The 24,921-nt window shown below is 38.1% G+C and overlaps 1 long non-coding RNA gene across 2 annotated transcripts in view; it reads left to right on the top strand.

Annotated features, from left to right (window-relative positions):
• Nucleotides 1-24,921, top strand: part of LOC139084028 (uncharacterized) — a 70,907-nt gene that overhangs the window by 41,080 nt on the left and 4,906 nt on the right. The window contains exon 3 of one of the 2 annotated variants that reach the window (XR_011541315.1): nt 11,521-12,710. The exons of the other annotated variant lie outside the window; for it this stretch is intronic. This is a non-coding gene — a long non-coding RNA (uncharacterized lncRNA). Of the gene's footprint in view, nt 1-11,520; nt 12,711-24,921 lie in introns of those variants that run through there. 2 annotated transcript variants of the gene reach the window in all.

Genomic DNA, 24,921 nt, shown 5'->3' with positions numbered 1-24,921 from the left:
AGTTTCTGCCAAAAAAAAAAAAAAAAGATTTGGTTCTATATTCTCATTCCTTCTATCTTTCCAGTTAGGGACATAATGGCGGTTCAGGGGCCTGGAGATAAATAAAAAGTGGCATCAGCTGTCTAAAGAAAGGGCTTATTGAGTCTAAAGGGGCAGATGGAGTCCAGATAAACACATCTCAAGCCAACTTAGGTAGACCAAGAAGAGAAGCTGCTTTTTCAAAGTTTTCAAGTTTGCTGGCCTTTCTCTGTGCGATGTACTAAGATAACAGGTTTGACTCACCAGGGGATGACGCACACAGCACGGGGAGTTTGAAAAGGCACTGCTTAACCTTGCTAAGAAATGCTGGTTTTAAGAACAGCTGGAATATTGCTTTCTGATCCTCAACCATCAGCCCAGCAAGGACGAGAGATGTTCTGATGATGAACAAAAAAATAAAAAGTACTTCATTGGGCAAATAAATCTAATGAATATTGACAGCACTGGGAAAAACAACTTGACTTAAAATAATCATTTTGTACGTAAGGGAAGGTGGCACCATAACTGCAGGAATCTGAAGATGCATATTGTATGAAGAGACCATTTCAAAGAGTCTTTTTCCATTGACATTTTAAAGAAATATTTTTAATCTGCTCTTGTAAAATCTAGTATTCATGCTTTATCACCGACAACTGAAACCACAGGTTGAAGTTGCACATTATCAATCTGATGACTCAAACATGAATAGGGAATACTTTTGTTTCTTGTGTGAAGTGCATGCAGTAAGAAACAAACAGATAATAATGACTTTTGTGGACAAACACTGAGCTAATTGTTGGGGAAGGGGAAGTATAGATCGAAAGAAGAGAAACACACTGCCATAGATTTTTGAATCCCCACTACGTGCGAAGTACCTGGACAGATTGGAAGGAAACAAGTTTGTAGAAAATTTAGTGTCTATGGTTTCAGGTGAAGCTGATTTCTACAAGCAGCAGAAACCCGTGAGTTAATTCAAACAAGGAGGGTTCATTGAAGGGAACACAGAAGAATTCCACATAACCCAAGGGCAGAAAACAAAGCACAAATCAGCCTCTGAGAACTGGAAAACCATTAGAAACAATGACCACCTCTCTATGGAGCCCCAGTTTCTCTATATCCACCTATTCCACAGTCTTGCTCTCCTATAACGTTGGGTAGCATCTGACTTTGCCTTTAATGGTAGTGATCCCAGCCTTGGCTTCACAGGAATGTTAGGTCAGAGAAGAATGCATCATAGTCGCTCAGTTGAAATTCTCTCTTCAGAGACAATTTGATGGTTGCTTGACAAAAAGTAGACTGAAGGACTTTGGGCCCAGTGTGTCTCTCTCCCGAGAGCAAGGACTGCGTTGTGAACGTGCCTGCATGAGATGTGTACGCCTGGTCCTCCTCTGTGTCATGGAAAGGCAATGTTGTTAACAAGAGATGTGGATGGGATAGATCATTGAATATGTCTCTTATACTTATCCTTAGAAAGACTATATTTAGATGAGAAAAGAAGGCAAAAGGTAGAAAGGAAATATATACTAATTGCTAAAAACATAACATCATCTGGGGTGCAAATATGAATTTAACCTTGGATTTGGAGAGGAAAATTCAAACAGAGAAGGAAAAGTAGTAGGGAGAGTGCCTTGGACAGAAGAAGTGACATGAGCCTCGTCACGTAGATGGTGATGCGTAAAGAGGCTTAAGGGGAGGTACTGGTCATTTAGTTAAACAACATTTTTGGAGAACTTTCTCTACTCTGGACAATGCAATATATGGATATTACATCTATTAAAAATATTGATTGAACATCTACTGTATGCTAGTCACCATTCTAGCTGCCAGAAACACATGAGCAAAATGAAATTTTTGTCTCCAGGAGCTTACATCTTAGTAAAGGGAGACAGGAAATTAAAATTATAATTTTTCAGGTGTTTTTGAGTGGCACACAATGATTAGTTAAATGAATAATTAACCTAAACATAAATAAACAGCTCTTTTCTTCAAACCAGCTTCCTCCACGGAGCTAGAACCTTGATTATATCTGGAAACCTGGGTTTAAATTGTCACATTTTTACAGACTAGAGAGGATAATATTTTCTGAAAATTCCAGTAAGAAAAAATCTTAGAAAAACCCTTAGCAATCTTGCTAGGATAATGTCTATTCCTCATCTTTCTCTTAAACCAAGCACTGTAGCAGAGAAAGGTTTGTGTGTCTATCTCTCTGTAGTGTCTAGAGTCATGTGTGCATCTCTCTATGCCTTATTGTGTCCTGGGAGGTTTAGCTGGCTCATCCTATTTCACTACACCCTCTCAACATTAGAGTACTCCATGGCTCAGTCCTGTGACCCATCTCATCTCCAGTTACACTTTCTTCATATGTAATTTCATTTAGTTGTAGGGTTTTAAATAATGTCTTGATGCTCTGACTACAAAATCTTTACCTGTCCTTTTATGTCAGGCTTGTATCTCCTTTAACCCCACTAGCTATATTATGGACATCCTAAACATGAGTCCAAAATTGTGCTCTTAAGATACCTCTTACCACACCTGTCTCATCCTTTTGTCCTCCCTGTATAAATAAATGGCCACACTCTCCACCCAAATGGGTAGGCAAAATGAAGGATATATCCTTGATTTCTATTTCACATGATCTTTCTTCCCACAATCAATCCATCAGCAAGTCTTGTTCACTGTACCTTCAAAATATGTCTGGAATTCATCCATTTCTATTCATGTCTAATGCCCCATCCTATTCAAAACCACAGTCCTCTCTCATGGAATACTGCTACGACCCTGTAATTTCCCTCTGTTTCTACTCTTATTCACTCTAGCCCATTTTTCTCGCCATAGTCAGAGTAATCGTCAGGTCATATCACCTCTCTGTTTTCAACTTCCCGTGATCTCCCGAGGACACTCAGAATGAAATCCAAATCCTTCACCCTGATTTATAAAGCCTGATGGTATTTCTATTAGGCACACAGCATTTATCAGAAAGAAACATCACTGTATTGGAGAAGGAAAACACACCAATACGAGATAGTAGAAATAAAATAAATCAAATAAGTAAATTCATAGGAAAACACATTCTTTTGCAATGTATTGTAAAGAAGCTGAAAAATAAGCAGGAATTGCAGAATGTTTACATTCTTCTCACCACAGAGTGGAGACTGGCCAATTAAATCTGGGTTATCTGCAAAGGTTGAACTGCTCATGCTCCACGTCTTGTTGCCTTGGTGATGGAGCGCCTGCATGATGATATTTATGCAATAAGTAGAAAAGCTGCATGCAAATTCAAGGTGGATCAAAGCACGGTCTATACAGCTACACTTTAGAGGAAGGTACATGGAAGAGCTTACAGAGGCGCTGCACCAGAAAAAAAATACGAAGAGGAAAACTGTAATTTACAGCTTAACTGGGGCTTTAACAGCACTCCACTGACCTTAGTCTTAGATACTGTAAATAAACTAAATTTTTTGAGCATCTCTGTTGCAATTCCACTCCTCTCTGATCTATTGCTGAATGAAATTAAACCTTGGAAGGATTAAGTAGGGAGTTAACAATTCTGTCTATGAGCTTGTATGCCTTTCAGATTTCATTTCACATCCTTTTGAGGGCATCTATATCATTCTTGTCCAAATTAGATCACTATTGAATATAACAAGGGGCGCTATCAAAATTCAGTTAAGACAACAGGTATAAACTTAGACCATCCTGCGGAACTGGGACATATGCACGGTCCCCTAGTTACTCTCCTCCTTGGTCACTATGTTTCAGCCACACCTGCTTTCTTCTGATTCTGCAAACATCACATCCCTTCCTGCCTTGGGTCTTTGCAGCGAGTATTTCCTTTTCCTTTGGATACTCTTCCTTCAGACTGTTACACAGAAAGCAGCTTTTTGACATTTATGCCTCAGCTTAAAGTCACCTTTTAAGGTAGCCTTCACTGGCAGCCCAACCTAAAGTACACTCAAATCATTCTTCATCACATCGATTTTTCCATTACATGCTTTTCATTTCTTGATTTTTTTCATACTTCTTTTATGTTTTGTTGAATACAGCTCCAAATTATGAAATAAATTCCTTAAGGCTGTGCCTCAGCTACCAGAATAGTAGGCGCTTAATTAGTATTTGTGGAATAAATGAAGGAATAAATGAAATCAAGTCGTTATCATATTGGATCATATTTAAAATCATAATTTATACTTATTCTGTGATTTTTAGATTTACTACTCACGCTTCTCCATTTTTACCACAAATCTCTATTCCTTTTTTGTTTTTGGTGATTACCATATTTTTATAGTTCTTGTTATTTCTGTTTTGCCTGAAATTTGTCTTGAGTATTTTTTTTTTTCAAGGAAGAACATGTTTGTCACCTTCTTTGGTCCTTGTATGTTTTTTAATTTCCTTCCCAGATGAAATAAAGCTTAGTTGGGTATAAAAACTCACTAGGGGTTTCTCCATTGTCTTCTTTAGTTTAAAGAAGGAGACAAAGGTTTTGTTCTTTGGCAAACCCAGTTTTTCTCCACAGTACATAATCTTCCCCACTCTCACTTCCGTTCCCTGGCCGAGTGATTGCAGGTGAATTTCGTTACTCTCAATCTTCAAAATTTACTTGTTCAGGCTATCTCTAGGTGTTTGTCTTAGTCATTTTGGGCTGCTATAGCAGAATACCACATAAAACTAGGTGACTTATAAGCAACACATTTAATTTCTCATAGTTCCAGAGGCTGGGAAGTCCAAGATCAATGTGCTAGCGGATTCAGTGTCTTCCTGTTTCACAGATGGCCACCTTCTTGCTGTGTCCTCAAATGGCAGAAGGGACAAGGGAGCTCTTTGGCATCTCTTTTATAAGGGCTCCAGTTTCATTCATGAGGGCTCCATCCTCATGACCTAATCACCTTCCAAAGGCCCTGCCTCCTAATACCATCACACTGATGGGTGGGATTTCAACAAATCAACTGGGGGACGGAGCACAGACATTCCCTCTAGAGCAGTGTTGCCTTTTATGCATTTATCTCTCAAATGGGTACCCATGATTTAGAGACAGCCTTTTTCCACTCAAAAAAGTCATTCTATTATACTCTAATTCTCACTTTCAAAATTTTTGTGAATATCTTATATTCTCCTCTTTTGAAACAGATTTTTCATCTATTGAAGTTCTGCTCTCTGTTATCCCATTGAGACCTCTCTGTTATCTCAATGCCACTTTTCTTACCATTTAGTATTTTCCCTCCTTATTTTGTGGAAGCTTCATAGATTCGTTTCACATCATTTTTTTTTCTGTACGTTTGATTCTGGACCTACATTTTCTAATGCTCATTTTAATCCTATGGGTGGATTTTTATCTTCTTCCAATTTCTTTCATATGTCTCTTCTGTTTTACTACCTCCTGGGTTTAAGCTAGCTCCTCTCATTTCAATCATATCATGTTATCCAATTCTTCATTCTTTTATTCAAATTTTGTTGGTTTTTTATTCATCACACGCAGCAGAAACATTTAGAAATATATGTGTTTTCTGCAGTAAATATTTTTCAAAACAGGTGCTTCCTCTGCAGCCCAGTGCCCCCATCATTTCTTCTAACACAATACATTCAAACCTGGGACATAAACCTAACAAAGCAAAATGATAGTAACAGAAACTGGAGTCAAGATACAAAGAAACTGAAGGAAAGGTGGAGAAAGAAACAAGACCAGTGACCTGGAAATCGCCGAATCTACAGATTGACTTTGAAGAGCTCAGAGGCAGTGTGGAGATTTTCAAAACCTTTTTTCAATGAAGTTGCTCCACTTGTTTAAGTATGAGTGAAAATAGTGAAGTAAAAGAAATGAAAATGGAACAGAGGTGCCGTCATCACTGGAATAGTGGAGGACCATGAAAGGTGAAAGAGGCTGTGGATTCTACCAAGAGTTTTTGAAAATCAAGTTTCCAGAGTCAGAGCAGAGCTCTTCGCTCCTAATGGCCTCAGCTTTGTCAGGAAAGCAGAAGATGAAGTCACATTCAAGAGAGGATGGTAAGGGATTGACATCTGGGGATCTAGAGCATCTCACATGGGCTGCTGTTTCCAGGAAGTTCAGGTAAGGCAGTGCTTCCATTTTCGTTTCAAGGAAACTTTCATTAATTGACAATTGATGCAGTTTGCCCTGAATATTTTTTCTTCAGCTTAAAGTGCTTCACAACAGACATCATACCTTAATATCTAGGGACAGGATTTAAAATTAATTTTATATATCTTCCCAATAGCTATAGGTAAGTTAAATATCTACTATTTAAGTTGTTATAACCCTTAGTGTTCATAATTTAGGTTGTACAAACCCTTTTGTTGGTTTTGTTAAATAATTCATCCAAAGAGTATTCATTCAACAAAAAACACAAGCTGTTACTGTCAGAGAACTGCTGTACTAAGTGCCTTAGAGATACAGTGATTCCTGCCCTGCAGGAGATCACAGCCTCTTCCAGAAGGTAGTTCAAGTATAACAGTATAGAACAGTATATGACTCCTAAATTGCGAGTAACATATCCCATACGACAATCATATTCATCCGCATATCCCATACAACAATTTATGCAGCGCCTGGAACATAACTGGTGCTTTATAAATAGTGGCAGAATTTTGTCTATTTGTTTTTGTCTAAGGGACTCATGTCAGCTCTTTGAGGCTAGTGGATTGATTTTATGTTCATACCTTTAGTTTTTCCCAAGTAGCAAAGGATTGGGCACATAGAAATTGCTTATTAAGTATCTTCTTATGGAATTGATGACCTCATATCATATGGCCACTTTCCGTAGGAGATCACTCCTATAGTATTAGAGGTCCTCTAAGAAAATCTGTCAGGTAAACATAGCAGCTAACATGAGCTAAAAAATCTTGAAAAAAATGATTAGATACCTTGCCTTTGTTATTTTAAAATGTTAAGCTTAATGTGCAGGTTTTAATCATTAAAGAGCTATGGTGGGCAAAGTAGAAAATATATGAAACAATTATCTTTGATGTGTGAGATCTAAACATCACATTTAGATAAAAAGGCTGAATGCTTCTGCCATTGCTAATTATGAAGATGGTTATTGGGATGGTGTTGATGGTGCTGATGATGAAGCAGTGATGGCAACAATGATGATGTGATGGCAGTGTGGTGCTAGTGCTGGAATTAACAATGACAGATGTGGAGCAATGCAGACAGTGATGAAGTGCTGCTGATGGATGACATCAGTGATGTGGCAAGGATGATGGTGATGATAACGTTCCTGGGGAGGTGATTAAGTAATGATAGAGATGCTGTGAAGGTGACATCAATGGATACGGATGGCATGACAATGAGAACGAGGAAAGTGATGAATACAGTGACTGCAAAGCTCCAGGAATTGGAGGGACAAAGTGGGCTGGACAATGTAGGTCTTCTTTTTAGCTAATAGAAACTAATAAGTAATGGATGGAGAAACATCATCAATGCTTTGGCATTAAATAAATCCTTGGGATTCTTGTATAGTCTTTGAAGTAAAAAGTGAATAAAACTGAATTGCTTGCTAAACAAGCAGTTTATGCGCTAAGATTTGAAATTAACTGGCAATGATAGTAAAAATAAGCCATTTCTTGCATGTTTGCAACTTTGAGCAACGATTCTCTGCACAAAAGAATTTCAGAAATTTAGAAAAACCTATAGTTAATTTAACTAACCCTTCAAGTTTTTAGCTGGATTAATTGAGAAACTGAAAGGAAATGGCGTGTGTTTAAAAGTAAATCATTCAACAGATATTCATAACCTTAAGTCATTATTTTGGGCAACTAAAGAAACTTGCAGGTATTTACCTTAAAAGTCAACTCAATGAATTAAAAAAAAAATACAAATTCTTCAACATTTAACTGTGCTTGGAATTGTTCAAGAGCTATAAGAAGTAAAAATGCATAGTTGAGAGAGACCAACAACGTTAACATAAGATCAACCTCTACACTATACTTGCTTCCATGAGAAACTACTGGCATCATTGAACGAATCTTATTGAATGACTACTCTGCATCCAGCACTTCCTTAGGCACTTAAAAAATATAGGCATGAATAAAAAAGAATTCCTTTTAAGAGAGACGAGATAAATTTGGGGAAAAAACCAAGACATATATTGTAGATCAATGAAAGTGCTTTGGAGTAGGATAAAATAGAATTAGATAAAATGGATTTTTGTTTTGGCTCTTACCAATCATGAGACTGTTCATAAAAATTCCTGTTTTCTTATTTAGATAATGCATATAAAAATACCTGCCCTGCCTATTCATGAAGGTATATCACATATGAGCAAGTTTTTTATACATTTTAAAACACTCAATTCTTAGGAACTCCTGATAGAAAGTAATTCTTTTTCCAAAAACTTCAACCTTATGCGGAAGAATGTTCTTTAAATTTAGTCTTTGCCTCTTTTTACTGCTTTACTTTTGCCTCCCCTGGGAAGTTAAAGTGGCTTATTTGATTTGATTCATAAATTTGGGAGGAATAAATTAGTCTGTTCAGATCAGCTCTCTCCTTCTTGGGAGCAAATGTTCACAAACAGCATGAGTTCTTCACATTTTCATGCTGTGAATTCTACCTGGGCAGATTGGACAAGCCAGCCTACTGGACTCTGTACAGTGCTGACTGAGGCTGCCCACCGGAGCGTCTCATTCTCAGACTGAGTATTAACAAGCCTATTTGCCATCAGATTAAAGCCACATACTCATGCACCACTCTCTCTTGTAAAGGTGATACTTTGGTATCCAAATTTAATTTTTGATGTTATCCTGATTTGGGGGCATGGAAAAATCCCAAAGTTCATCAAGTCACACTGTAATTAATATTACATATTAAATTATCATTTTAATCCAGACAATTATATTTTTTTATCTAAAATATACTTAATTTTATAATTATAATTGCACAGTGTAGGTAGCATGGCGTAAATTAATCTATTCATCCAAATGTCTAAGGAATAAATCACCTGTCCAAGGAATAAATCAAGCTTTCCCTCCCAAAGAAGAAATTATCCAATAAATTCAGATGGTCATAGTTCTGTAGGACATGAGAGATGACATTTGTGTCATGTATTTGCCTTCATTGACACAGATAGCAGGTACATTGAGTTAAGGTACTAAAAAAGAAATTGCTCTGAAATATATTTCCTTGACTCTGTCTATGTAAATCAACACACCATGTAAGACATCAGATGGCCCAAATTAAAAACAGGCTCTGCTTGGAGATGTTTGAGCTTAACAGGAAGGTCATTATCCTTCTGAAAAGACCCTCTTTCCCCACGAGTCAGGGAAAAGATTCACTAACCCAAAGCGGTTCCCTGACCTCCCCGTGTGTGTCCCAACAACTCTGATGGTCTGCAAAGTGGGCTAGAATCGATGGGAAGAATTTATTTGGGACACAATTAAATTCAATGCAATATAACCACCTCAACTGTATTTCTTCCATGTTTCAAGAATGGCTCTGGAGAAACAGAGATAAGTAAGACATGGAATTAACTCTAAAGAACCCATCAGTCTAAGAAATGGTTCCAAAAGGGCAGGAAATGATTATAGTTGGCATAATAAATGCAATAATAAGTATGAGGCATAAAAAGAACAATTTGCTCTAACGAGGTTCATATATTGAGCGAGAGAAAAGAAAGGCAGGAGAGACCACAGGAATAACAAGTGCAAATCCTTGCAGTGGTTCAAGCAAAATGAGGCTTTCATAGAGGCACTAATATTTTGATATTGCTAAAATATGAAGAGAAAGACTATGGATTTGGAGAGAAAATCAGGGTCTTGGTTTTCAAAGGTTTTGTCTTAAATACTGAAAGACTTGTAATTTATTCCATAATGGTGTAATGGTCACTGGATGGTTTTGAAGCATAGCATTGATGTCATATTTCCATTTTAGAAAGATCATAGTTAAAGCAGAGTAGAGTAGAGAATGGTTTGAACAGGGTAGAGACTGGGAGGAGGAATACTAGTTATATGGCTGTTAAAATATTCCAGGTGAGAACAGTCATGGTTCTTCATGGAGGAGATTAAACTAGGAGCCAGCTTTTAAGGCAAAGTATGAACTGGGAAAAAAGGTGATGAATTTTTGCCCAAATGGCATCTCCATATGTCCTTATTTGTACTTAGTTTTAAATAAATAATTACCCTTTGTTTTTCCTCCTTTGTAATTTTAAAATGGGGTGAGAAGGGAAAAGGAGAAGTCACCTTACGATTCTCTGTAAAAGTGTTGAGGCTGGGCTTAGAAACCAAAATGGACCAGAAAAAAAGTAGCCGACTGAGTACGCTGGAGCTCCACTGCAAGGACTCTGCCAGCAAATTAGCCAAACTATTGCAGTTCCCAAGTTGATTTGTCATCATCTGACCCATGGCTTGTGATCATCCGAACTGTGCCTGGTTCATCCTGATGTGGGGCCCCTAAACGAGGAGCGCACCACAACATCAGGTTCCAGAATGTACCTAAAAATGATACCCCTCTGCAGACTTTAGTTTCTGAAAGACCTCATGCTACTTTCTGTCCTGAATCAGCTTTCTGGGCAGGCCACTCTGCTCCATTTCTTGCCTCACCCTTGGAATTTACTGCTATCTGTTGAAGCATTTGTCATCCTCTGTTATTTGCTCAGTCATCCTCACAGTGCCTGGAGTTGGCCTCCTACCAGTTAGACTTGACTCTCTGACCATTCTCCCACCTAGTCATGACCCTCCTTAGGGTCATTATATTGACGCTGTAATTATCATATCAAGTTGTTATGATGTTATATAATATTATATGAGATTACTATAATAATTGTTATAATGATATATAATATTTTAATCATATAATGTTTTGATTAGGCAGCTCCGGTACAGATAAAAAAGCTCAAGGTTTAGAATCAGACTTATCTGAGGTGTAGTACACACTGATTTCTTTTTAGCTTCATGATTTTGAGCAGCCAATGCCACTGAGTCTATTTTCATGTGTGAAATGAGAACAGGAATACTTATCTCAGGAGAATGATGTGCGTGTGTGCGGGAGGCTGAGGAGCTTAGCATAGTGTCTGGCACATTTTAGTTATTCATATGGTCATTTTACCTGAAGTCTTTCTCTAGTGGGATCAGAAAAAATATTAGAAGCACTATGTCAAATGGTATGAAAATAAAGTATCTGAATTATTATAGTGTTTTATGCTATGCTGGATATTACTTTGTATTTGAATAATTCACTCCTGGATATTTCCAAGATTTAAACAAAAACAAGAGACTCTATTCCATAAACACCGTCTTATTTATCGCCATTTTTCTCAAGGCTTTACAAATACTTCATATATTTAGAAAAGAAATTGTTGACTGAAAACAGGTGGTGTCGTTAGCTATAGGATTATGCCCTTCACATCATTTTTCCTTTTCGAGACAACAGGCGCTCGTTAAGGAGGTCACATCAACAAATTATATTTCAATGGTGGGATAGGATTTTGAAAATATTCACTTTTTTCCCCAATTGCAGAGAAAACTTGGAAAATACTAAGCATGTCTATTTGTTTACAGAGAAATACTCAACTCTGCTCTGAGATTTGCAACCAGTAATAAGGAAATGTGCATTTTAACTGAAAGAGCCCTGGGAGACTTCCAGAAAGATGAATCTGACAGGGAAAGGCCACAGCAGATTGCCAGCTAGCCACAGCTCTGTTAAACCATTTCAGGAGTGTGACATATTTCCCTCTTCAAACTGGGATGTTTTGCAAACGTTAGGGGTCTCTCTCTCTCTTTCTCTCTCCTTTGTCTGAGCTCATCGCACACTCTCCTCTTTGATGTCAAGTCTGTGTCGACTTCCTGCTATGGGAAATTGGGAATTGAGAGCCAATGTATGGAAAATTATGGCTATCAAAAAGAGAAGCTACAAATGGCCCCAGAGCCTTCCCAACCCGTAACGCTCAGGATGAGCATAAACAGGAAAGCGGCTTGGATGACAGCGACTGACTCACCGTGTTCGCTGGGGACTTGTTTTCCAGTTCACCTGGCAGGTGCAATTATGTCGGCAAAGAACGGGATGAAGAAATGACCTTTGAAGGCAGCTCTGGGGTGTGGGAGTTATATGTGGAAACCTTATTAGACATCGGAAGCAGAGCTTCTGAAATAATAGTCTAAGTGTAAAATAGCACCTCTGGATAATTGTAGCATAATACAATAGTTTTGGCAGGAAAATTTGAAAAAAGATACCAGATAAAATGTGAACTGAAACTCCACATTCTTACAGGAAGTTCATTTAACTTCTTGAGACTTTTCCTATTTGAAAATCCAAGAAGTTTGGTTGAATTTTAATTAATTTCATTTATGCTGATTTGTATTTTATTTGTATTATATCAGGAAACCCAAATATGAGGTTGATTTAATCATACAAAATATGTGTTGTATGTGTGCTGCACAAATTACGCTAGGCAGCACGGTGGTATAAAAGGAGATCAGTTATTTATTCATAAATTTTATTTCACCTACTTCCAAAACATATTTTGCAGTGAATACAAGCATACCATTTCCTTAACAAAATAGAAGCATATTATCTAAATTATATTGAAAGAAAGGAAATTATTTGTCCCGACATCCTGGCAAACGTGACTATTGCTTTTGAAGATTAAATTCTACCCTGATCTTTCTGACGTCTAAGGTAAAGAGTGAAACAAAAAAGATAATATCATTTCCTTGACATGATGAAAAGAAAATAAAAGTTTTTCAGTAGATATCAGCTTTTCTGTGATAATTAGTTCTTGAAAGATTTTACTATATGTGGCTCCTTAAATAAGAACAAGAGCAAAAAGAATTCTCCGCCCTCCAAGCACAGATAATATAGTAGCTGAACCGCGAGTAGCGCAGGGCACAGGCTTTACTCCAGCCCCTGCATCAGGTTCAAATTCTTGCTCTACAGCTTATAGCTAAGTGATCTGTGGTACATTAATGTCTTTAAACCCCAGTTTTCTCCTCTGTAAAATGGGGTGATGCTACTAGTATTAACATTTAAAATTTGTAAAGTGCTTATAATGTGCTAGGTCCTCCTCTAAGTGTTTCCCATATGTTAACTCATTTAATCCTCACAACAGACTATGCAGTTGGAATTATTATTATCCTCATTTTAAAATTAAGCAGTTGTGGGGCCGGCCCGGTGGCGCAGCGGTTAAGTTTGCACGTTCTGCTTCTCGGAAGGCCCGGGGTTGGCTGGCTCGGATCCCGGGTGCAGACATGGCACCGCTTGGCAAAAGCCATGCTGTGATAGGCGTCCCACGTATAAAATAGAGGAAGATGGGCACAGATGTTAGCTCAGGGCCAGTCTTCCTCAGCAAAAAGAGGAGGATTGGCAGTAGTTAGCTCAGCGCTAATCTTCCTCAAAAATAAATAAATAAATAAATAAATAAATAAATAAATAAATAAATAAATAAATAAAATCAAGAAGTTGAGTGCTGGGGTCCAAGGCAGGCTGCCTGAAAATATCCCACAGTGGCATGTTAATTATTTGAATTACAGTTAAACTAAAGTTGAATAAAAGAGAAGCAGTCAATGCAAAAATGGGCATTTTGACCAGCTCTGATATCTCCCACATGACAGGTATGTACCTCTCTAAATCAGGAGGTAGGGAGGCATCTGGGAATTCAGGGCTAGGAAACCTGTATAAACAAACCTTACGTTTTTTAGTCATTTACTACCCCAAGCGCACACTCTGCTTAGATTCCTTACTAATTAAGCACTCAAACCTCTGTTTCTTTGTGCTGTCATGTCCTTAGGAATTTATTTTTTTTGTGTGTAAAAAGTATAAAACCGCTTGCTTTGGTCACTTCTCCAAGATTCTTTTCTTTTTTAAATTTTTAGTAGATTTATTACAAATATTAAGTCAAATTTTTAACCCCTACAAATCTTAATTTTTAGTGAAAACTAAAAATTAAGCAATTATGAACTGTATTTTACATCAACATTCTGTGGTTTGGCAAATTTATAAACAGTTTTCATAATTTCTAGAAGCATGCTAGTTCATAATACAATTTTGTCGTTGTTTAGTGATTATACTTCTTTTATTTTTACTCTTTTTTCTTATTGCGGTCATAATAGTTTATAACATTGCGAAATTTCAGTTGTACCTTATTATTTGTCAGTCACCCCTCGTGCCCACCTCCCCAACCCCCTTCCCCTCTGGTAACCACTAAACTGTTCTCTTTGTCTGTAGGTTTATCTTCCACAAAGGAGTGAAATCATACGGTGTTTGTCTTTCTCTGTCTGGCCTATTTCACTTAACATAATATCCTCAAGGTCCATCCATGTGGTTGCAAATGGACGATTTTAGCTTTTTTATGGCTGAGTAGCATTCCATTTTGTCTATATACCACATCTTCTTTATCCAATCATCAGTCTATGGGCACTTGGGTTGCTTCCACGTCTTGACTATCGTGAATAGTGCTGCAATGAAGGTAAGGGTTCATAAGTGTCTTTGAATTGTTGATTTCAAGTTCTGTGGATAAATACCCAGTAGTAGGATAGCTGGGTCGTATGGTATTTCTATGTTTAATTTTTTGAGAAATCTCTATACTCTTTTCCATAGTGGCTGCACCAGTTTGCATTCCCACCAGCAGTGTATAAGGGTTCCCTCTTCTTCACATCCTCCCCAACATTCATTGTTTTTTGTCTTGGTGACTATAGCCATTCTATTGGGCTTACAGTGATATCTAAGTGTAGTTTTGATTTGCATTTCCCTGGTGATTAGTGATGTTGAGCATCTTTTCATGTGCCTATTGGCCATCTGTATATCTTCTTTGAAAAAATCTCTGTTCATATCCTCTTCCCACTTTTTAATTGAGTTTGTTTTTTTGTAGTTCAGTTGTATGAGTTCTTTATATATTATGGAGATTGACCCCTTGTCAGATATATGATTTGCAAATATTTTCTCCCAGTTGGTGGGTTGTTTTTCATTTTGATCCTGGTTTCCTTTGCCTTCCAGAAGCTCTTTAGTCTGGTGAAGTCCCACTTGCTTATTTTGTCTTTTGTTTCCCTTGTCCAAGTAGACACAGTATTCAAAAAGATCCTTTTAAGACTGATGTCAAAGAGTGTACTGCCTATGTTTTCTTCCAGAAGTTTTATGGTTTCAGGTTTTACCTTCAAGTCTTTGGTCCATTTTGAGTCTATTTTTGTGTATGGAGAACGATAGAGATCTACTTTCATTCTTTTGCATGCTGCTGTCCATAAGGCTCATTTTTATGATCTCCTGTACACATGTATTAAATTTATTATTTCCTGTTAATTTTATTATTAGTCCAGTCACAAGAACTCATGTGGGTTAAGGGGGAAAATTTCCCACTCTCTGACAAGAGATATAGATTGATTAACTAACACATATCACACAGCCAGCAAGAGATGGAGCCAGGATTTTAGTAACTACTTCATAGTGTTATTGTGACATTTAAATGTGATAAAGAAAAATGTTCAATATGTAGTAAACATTCAATCAGTGTTAACTATAATTTTCATTATCATTGAAGAGACAAGTAAAAATAAATCAACTTAAATTATAATGCAATACAATACAATAGTACAAATGCACTATACATTCTGGTTTCAAATATACTGAAACAAGTTAAGAAAGAGATTACACTACTCATAATAGTACACAAAAAAGTGATGAAACTTGAGCTTCTTTGTGAATTGGGATAAATTTTGAAAGGTAAAGCAAGGTGGTCATTGTAGGGAAGGAAAATAGAGTAAGCAAGGCTCAATGGTGAAAAACCACAGCAGGTTCTTTCTCCAGTGAAACAATCGCATAAAACGAAAGGATAAGAATAATTTCAGGGAAAAATAGATGACCTGGAACACCAATTTAAGAGATTTAGATGATTCTGAGGAGATAGTGAGCCATGAAGTTTGGACCGGACTTGACAGAGCCCAGGGAGAATCTGAGATCAATTCATTACAGCAAGTAGTGAGTGAGAGCAGGAATTTGATAGGTGGGTATGTGGATAGAAGGTATGGTACGTAGATAATGCAGACAGACTGAAGAACATGAATTTTCCAAGGCTTAGTTTGAAGCCCTCTGAGATTTTTTCTTTCTTTCTCTTTTTTGTTTTGTTTTGCTTTCTGTCCATGGTATTCATTGTAGAGGAGAAAAAATAATTTTCCCTCTACCCTTCTAGTCCTTGGCTGAAACCCCCCTGTAATAAAAGACAGATTAACAGGAGAAAAGCAAACAGAGGTTTAATAACATGTATGCCCCCTGTATACATGAGAGATACCCAGGAAAACAGAGCAACTCCCGGAATACCATCCCCAGTTTCAGTAACACCTATCATACCAAACGAAGATGGCGGGGAAAGGGGAGCCAGTTATAGGCAGTTACAAGGAAAAGCACAGTAAACAAGGGTAAGGTTTTTCTGTAGATTTAAGTCTCTGCCTTCTCCATTGATAAGCGTTTCTAGAGATTTAGAGCCATCCTTCCCTTCCTGGTACAGAGAGGGAGACACCCTTACAAATGGAGATTTCTTTTATAAATGTAAATGTCTCTTACAAGAAGGAAACTTCTACTTGGTTTTTAGAGCTTACCTATGTCTTGTTTTTCTTAAAAATAGTCAGCTTAAAATAGTCCTTATGCCAAAGAGGCATATTTTGGGGTGACAAATTCTACTTGCCTCATAATTTACTTTCTCCCTTGTGTTAGTTAGAGTTCCATAGGACATAAATGGCCTGCTAAAGTGGGAAGTTGAGGAGAATTTAATAAAAGTACTATCTATTAAGGTGTGGGCAGGGTTGAGGGAAATCAACAAGGAATTGTGCAGTACCCTAGCTACAACAGGAAGTGTATGCTTTGTCTAGGTCTAAATAATCAAGAGGAACCAATAGTTACCAGAACCTGGTGCAAATAGCTATGGTTGAGGGGAGGACTACCTATAGGAACTGTGGCCCTCAACAGAGGAACACCTTCAACCTAAGGCCACCTGCAAGGGAGGGGGCTGAGGGAACAAATGCCCCAACCTCACTCCTTTCCCTCTTGCCAATCTTGCCAGTGCCTTTATTGGCTGAGCCCAACCAGAAGAGAGACAATAGGGAGCTTGTGGAGAGAGTCCATAAAGATGAGCCTCTTGGGACAAAAGCAAGGTCAAAAAAAGGTGAGGAATCAATCTGGCGGGGAAAATATCTAGCACATCAAATAAATCTCAAATTCAAATTGACGTCTATCTTTGGGGATGACAATGGCCACCAAGTTCGTAGCAGTTTTAAAGCTGGAATACACTCTAAAAATTATCTAGTTGACCTCTTTCCTGCTCTTACTCCCATCTAAGAAATAAGAAATTCAGGGCTCAGTCCTCTGAAGGTTAAATGTCTATTCATCAAAACACAATTCAAGAAACAGAAAGAACTCTAGGTATTTCCTGCAAAAAGAGATTTTGCACAAAGAATTGGGTGTTTACAAAATTGTTGGAAATACTGGAAGGGAAGGATTTCAAGAGTAGCTACTGGACTATTGCCTTCTAATGTACGCAGCCATGACTGGGATCCAGAGCCACCACTACCATCAACTCTCCACACTCATGAAACAAACTGTAGTCACTAAGACTGTAGCAGCTGATGCTAGAACTGCCTCTCCAGATCCAAGTCTCTGTGATTTAGCTTCTAGCATTGTAACTAGAGAAAGATGGCCTCTGTCTCACTACCATTTTCCAAATTTCAGGCAAGCAGATCTAACCAGTAGAATATAATTCCCATCCAGAACCACAAGAGAAGCTTAGAAAGATAGCTTTTACTTCTCCAGACTTGGAAACATGAGAAGACATCCTTGTATCTTCTCAACAGAAGGAGAATGGATGCTGAGTCTCAGTCCACCAGCTCCGGAAGTCACAGCTTATAACATGTATAGCTGAACTACCTACTACATCTCTACAAATGGAATTCCAAAATTCCAGAGAAAAGTGAACTAAACTAACACAACTATTATTAAATGATATTTCAAAGGGCTCCTCCTTCAAGAGTATTTTAATTTATTAATAAAATACTGACTATTTTATCAAATACTGGAATGTAATTGTTACAGAGAGAGCTAATAGGAGATACTATATCACACATTACAGAACTCTAGTTTTTCTGCCAGAAAACCCAATGCAAAGACAAAAGAATTGCCACACGCTGTGTGAATATGGACCACGTCTATTGTTAGACACCCCAAGCCAAAATTTTAACACAATGGTAAGTGCTTAACTTATGTTATCTAAATTAATTCTTACAAAAATTCCACAAAGTTTGTATTATTACCCTTATTTTATCTATTAGGAAAGTGAAGCTCAGAGAAATAAAGCAATTTACCTTAACTTTCACAGACGATAAGAGAAAGACTTAGGACTTCAGCCTCATTTTGTCTCATGCCACACATGGCGCTGTCTTCTTCTTTCTTGTTCCTGAGGACACTGAGCGATCAGAATACCTGTGAAGTGTCACATCAAAGATGTCCCGAGAATTGGGCCAGTGTTGACATCATTAAAGCACTTCTCTTTTAAAGCTGAAAAGAGAATTCTTAGTAGACTCTATCGTAGTTTCCACTCCCCGCCACCTACCCCCACCAGCCAGGCTCTTTCATTTTTAATGAGAAAGGATTCCCCTCCTTTATTTGTTCTTTTCTGTAAGTTGATAATTTGATGTTGGTTTCAACATTTGAATGAGAAGATTGTGAAACCCACCCACATGTTTCACTTTTAATTCTATCGTGAGGGATTGTAGAGTTGGAAAGGGAAAGGAATGATGTCGAGAAGTGTATGCATGAGAGCCCCAAGCAGTCAGGCTGTCCCCTTCTGGGCAGAGTAGCAGGTGAGTGGGGGTTTTGGTAGAATAGGTAAAATTGAATTCAATAGAATTTTTTTCATGTTATAGAATTCAATCTCCAATGCCAAGCCAAGTAAGCCACCCACACTATTTAATATTTTCCATCTGTTCAATTCTACAACTTTGAAAACAGTGACGACTGATATATAAAAAAGTATTTAGTATACTAATATGAGTTACAAATAATCTAGCAGTCAAGAGAAATTGTAAAGTAATATTAGCAATACTCATAAGTGATTGCATTGATTTTATTACTTCTAGTACTAAGGACAATAGCTTTCCCCTGCCTTCTAAATATTATGTTTCTCTTTTATTACTTTTATGTACAGTCTTGATATTTTCTTTTCATCTTTACTGTTTTATTATGTGTCTTTTATTGTAAATCTTCTCAAATTTTTTGGAAAGAATGTTAAGAAATTATGAATGATTTATAATGTATTGTAAATGAGGATGATCTGTAAATAAAATTTGGAACAATAAGTGTAGAGATGTGGTCAGAGAAACATTAATTCTACAAATTGTAAATAAAAATGCTAATGGTATACTGTCTCTTAAGTTGAAAAGAATGTTGATAGAATATACTGTACTTATAGAAGCTGAACTTATCATTTTTAGTACATTTATTTTTTTAAATAAGCTTTTAATTTTAGAACAGTTTTGGATTTACATACAAATTCGAAAGATAGTACAAAGAGTTTCCACATAATAACCTGTATCCAATTTCCTCTAATGTTAATATCTTACATTACCACAGTACTTTAGTTACAATTAATGAACCAATATGATACACTATAATTAATTAAAATCTTTATTCAGATCTCCTTGGTTTTTACCTGATGTCTTTTTCTGTTCCAGAATCCCACCTGGGATACCACATTACGTTTAAATGTCACATCTTTTTAGGCTCCTGTTGGCTGTGAGTTAATACAGTTAACATTTTTTCTTTTTTTTTTTTTTGGTGAGGAAGATTTGCCCTGAGCTAACATCTGTTGCCAATCTTCCTTTTTTCTTTTTTTTGCTTGAGGAAGATTAGCCCTGAGATAACATCTTTGCCAATCTTCCTCTATTTTTCATTTGTGGGAGACCACCACAGCATGGCTGAGGAGCAGAGTGTGTCCGCGCCTGGGGTCCAAACCTGCAAACCCGGGTCACCAAAGCAGAGCACGTGGAACTTGGATCATTCACTCACCGCCCTCACCCTACAGTTAACTTTTCACTACAGAGAAATGATGAGTTTCTTTTGAGACCACATGGGAATCAAATAGCAAAGTACTTTGAAGAGTTATATAGAGAAATACAACCTAGCTCTGTTGCTTCTCACTTTCCCTGTGGTTTCCTCTGCTGATTAAATCCAGATAAAGTGGCCCTCTACTTGTGAGACTCCCTTTGATTTACAGTTGAGGCTTTAGGGCACTGGTTCTCAGCTCTGCCTGCACACTAGTGTCACCTGGATAGCTCTGAAAAACAACGATACCCAGGTTCCACCCCAGACCAATTAAATCAGAGTCTTTGAAAGAACAACCCAGCGATGGCATCAGTGTGTTTTACAGCTCCCAGGTGATGCCAGTGGGCAGCCAGGGTCGAGAACCACCGCTTTAGGGGTTGAGCCATCTCTGCTCAGGTTATATAACTTCTCCGAGAATGAACACGGCTCAAGTTGGCAGCTACTGGTTTGATCTCTTACAGCATAGTATCTAAGCTGTGGCAGAACTTGAAATCAATTTCCCTGGCATGCACCAAGGGAGGCAACGTGTGCAGTAGAAAGGCATTGACCTAAGAGTCGGGAGATATGTTTCGCTCCATCTGGATGACTTGGAAGGCTTTCTGCATAACCTCTCATGGTTATGGCTAAACATTAGAGGATTGCGCTCGCTGACGTCTAAGGTTACGTGTCAGTTATAGTGTGAACGTTCTGGCTTCATCATCTTTACTGCTATTATTATTTCTCAAGGCAACAATAGCAGGGGTTCTAACACTCCAACAAAATATATGGAAAAGGAAGGAGAATAGTAAAGTACTGCTAATTAATTGTTTTCCTTAGGCTAAAGAAAAGTTCCATTATACCACTTGCAATGGCAATTAGAAGATCTGTTTTTCTAGATGAATACTTAAAATTCTGGGTGTGAAAGTCACATGTAATTTAATCCCAAAGAGTTTAGTTTGTAATCACTTCTTATTTATTTCAAAGATACTATCTAGAATGCAATCGAGTCAGTGGGCCTTTTGATGTGGAAGGATAAATTTGGGAATGGCGGAGATGTTGATGAAGAAGTGAGATGGAAGTTGGGGATGGAGGGGCACTGCCATGAGATTCAGCCGGGACGGAGATTCCTGCTGAGAGCAAGCCTGTTGTCTGGATGATTTGGGGTGAGGGGGACAAGAGAGTAACTGTTTAAGGGCTAGAGACATGTCGGAACAGAGCCATCAATGGCAATCCAGTTTTTGTGAGAGCTGGAATGTTTAACCATCTTTGTACTCGGGACCTGTCCTAGCCCAGCCTTATACGAATAAAATTCCACAGTCTCTATGCCCAATTTCCACTTTAGCTGACCATTCAGAAAAAGTGATGTCTAATTGTGCCATGAGTGTTTCTTTTGCCACTCTATAGCCAGCTCTGAGCGTGCTAAGCTGAAGGTTTCCTGACTATTATAGTACAACCAGAGGAAACCCCGGGACATCTCTTAAGGAGTGGCAACAAGTTTTAGCTGTTCTACTTTGTACTTAGAGGTTGAATTGAGAAAACTATTGAACTCTATGCAGAAATAATGACAATCGAGCCCTCCTACAGCACGTAAAAAGGAAAATATTACTTTCTTTTGATAATGTGAACTTATGCCATCATTAAATTTTCAGTAGTCTCTTTTGAAAATGGGTCTTTGATAGTAGTAAATAGGTATATTCACTAAATTTTCTCACAAATCTAAGATATAGGAACTTTAGACTTTTAGCTCCTTGAAGGAAAACGTTTAAATTAAATAAAATTTAAAATAACCATATAAAGAGATAAATTCAGGAGTAATTAAATGCACACAGTGCGTGGCCCCTGGACCACCCCCAGCCAGGTGAAAGCACTGGAGACCCTGTGCTCACCCTTCTCCTTCACCTGCCTGCTTTCTGGCTGACTGCTGCCACTGGACTCCCTCCTATGGATCTCTCCTCCCTCCAGACAAGTGGTTTCAATTCCCAGCTTCTCTCTCAACTAGACACAGACATGCTTAAGGTATTTTATATTGTTTTAAATGCCTGTGAACTTTGAGAAACAGCAGCTGTTATCTGACCCATAAGTGGGTGCACTAAATACTAATTTTTCTTTTCTCTGCCTAGGAGCTAGAAAGCTCAGTGCTGAATCTCCCAGTCTCCCACATCCCACAGTGCATGCGATAGTGCAGGCAAGAGCAGGTGTGATGAGGCCCTCTGGGGAAGCTATCACTTTCCTAATAGAAAGTGGGCAGATAGGTACTGACCCTGGTATTTATCCTGTTTTTCTTCTTCTTCCAACTCAGAATATAGATGTGATGCTTGGAGTTGTAGGGCCATCATAGAAAATTAGATAATGTGCTGAGGATGGGCCGTTTATGATATAACTGAAAATTTGCAACATCTCTGTATGCTTACTTTCAAACTTTCTACTTTGTGAAAAAATATGGCTCTATTTAACCTACAAAATAATGTTTTTTTAAAATTACTTGCAGCTTGACACATTCCTACCTGATATACTGGCTAACAACAGTACTGCAAAATGTTAAAAGTGATGAGGTACCTAAAATGGCTCTAATGGCCTTTCAAGACAAAATGGCAGACTTTGTAAATATGCTTGCTTCCTTACCTCCCACATCCCATTGAGCCACAGTTAAAATACTCAAAAGGGAATAAATACATAAAAGCTCCAATGATAGGAAGGAGAGGTAAAATAACACAAGACAAGTCAATTTGAATAATGTCTGCAAGAGGGAAAGCAATTGGTATCTCACTGAAAAATAAATCAGAGTGGAGGAAGCTGCTTCACCAACACCCAGCAGGTCAGAAGAATCCCAGAGATGGAAGCTTTCTTCCAGCAGAACCTGCTGGGGACTCCAGGCTTGGGGAAGGCAAGCACAGACATCAGGAACTGACACTGAGGGGCTGGCCCAGTGGCATAGTGGTTAAGTTCATGCACTCTGCTTCTGTGGCCCAGGGTTCACAGATTCAGATCCCAGACATGGAGCTACACACCACTCATCAAGCTATGCTGTGGCAGCATCCCACATAAAAAAATAGAGGAAGATTGGCACAGATGTTAGCCCAGTGACAATCTTCCTCAAACAAAAAGAGGAAGATTGGCAGTAGATGTTAGCTCAAGGTCAATCTTCCTCACCAAAAACAAAAAAAATTTTAATTAAAAATTTTAAAAAAAGAATTGACACTGAAATGGCATTCACTGTAACAAATTGAGAACTATATAGCATAGTTGAGTCAGATTGGCAACTACAGCCACTCTACGCACATAGAAGAAAACTGCCAGTGAAGGAATGGGCTCTTCAAACACCTAAGATTTGTTTTCTAATTAACCATAGCAAGTGGTCTGGAATGGAGACCAAAGATTAGTGTTTCTTAAAAACTCCCCAAACTGTATAGCTTAAGGTTGAGAATCACTTGTCCAGTGGGAAGGGGATATGTACTTTATCATATAGCATAACACATTATTGACAGGGACAATGACCGGTACTGTAGGATGCTCTGAGGAAACAGAGTGAAGGGAGGGATTCTCAAGAGACATGACATCTCAGCAGTCTCTGACGATACCTAAGCCACCGTCTCCTACTCTTTGTAACTTCATGTTGAAAAAGGGTTGAGGGTTGGGAGAAAAATGCCTCTGGGAAAATAGCATATTTAAACTTATGCAAAGCAAAACAGAATATGGTATAGATAGAAAACTATCAAGCACTGGGTGTGGCTGGGCACATGGTATAGAAATACAATGACGGTAGGAGTAACTAGAGAAGTCAGTAGGCATTGATCATAAGAGATCTCTGGAGAACTATGGAAGGATTTGATTTCTGGGAGTGGCATGACTGCGTCTGAGTTTCAGGAAGATCACAATGAGTACGGCATGAAAGATGATGAGATCTGAGGCAATAAAGTGTGGGGGGTTCTGCAAATCGCCTTTAAGAGAAAGAAAATGGCCTGCAGAACAACAACTAGAGTTGCAGGAGGGGATGAGTGCCAGATGATTCAAGATGCAGAATCAGCCAGTCTTGATCACACAATGAAATGAGGATGCTGTGAAATGATCATAAGGAACAGGGAAACCTACCGGAGAATGTGAGAAGAAAACTATTTCAGTGAAATAGATTTTGAGTTGTTTTAAAAATACTGAATTTGAGATGCTTATAGAAAATTCTCCTCTTTCTCCTGTAGAAAGGAAAAAGGGCTGCCATCTTCAGTCTCTACTTGCTATCAAGAAGGGAGATTGTCTTTTGTTAACAATAGTTCAAGGAAATTAATAGATATCTTAGGGAACCTCCCAATCGCTCCTTTTTTCTCTAGTCTTAGGTCATTATTTGACACATGACTCCACCTGTTGACACAAAATAGTGAGATTCACTTTCATAAATCACACAGTCAATTTCCTCTCTTATCTAAGCTGACCTCAAACATGGGTCAGCAAAGGTATGTTTTGAGAGGTAAGCAGTTTACTTTTTGGTCCCAAACATCTTCCTCACTGGTCCAACTATTCCTTTATTATCATATCCCCCATTTTTATTAAGAATTTGAAGCCAAGTGTTAAAATATAAATGCCTCCTGAGATAATATAACTCAGTAAACCACCATTAACCATTGATGCGTTGTGCACAAAAGAATTTGCTACTTTAGTCAGAGAGTAGGTTCTGAGGCTTTGGGACTAAGGAAATAAGTAAAGTATCAGTTAGTATGAGGACAAGTTGTGTCTATCTGGTAGGAATGCATTTCAGCCAAAGGTAATGAAATATCCTACTAATGATAGCTTAAACAACTGAGGGTTTATTGATTTCACCTAACAAGAAATCTGGAGGTAGGCGGCTGCCGACATTGCCTCAGCTGCTTAACAATTTCATCAAGAACCCAGGCTCATTTCTACATTTTCTTTGCCAT

The sequence above is a fragment of the Equus przewalskii genome, chromosome 6 (assembly GCF_037783145.1).
Source record: "Equus przewalskii isolate Varuska chromosome 6, EquPr2, whole genome shotgun sequence".
NCBI classification, from domain to species: Eukaryota; Metazoa; Chordata; class Mammalia; order Perissodactyla; family Equidae; genus Equus; species Equus przewalskii.
This window is presented reverse-complemented; position numbering and strand designations above follow the sequence as displayed.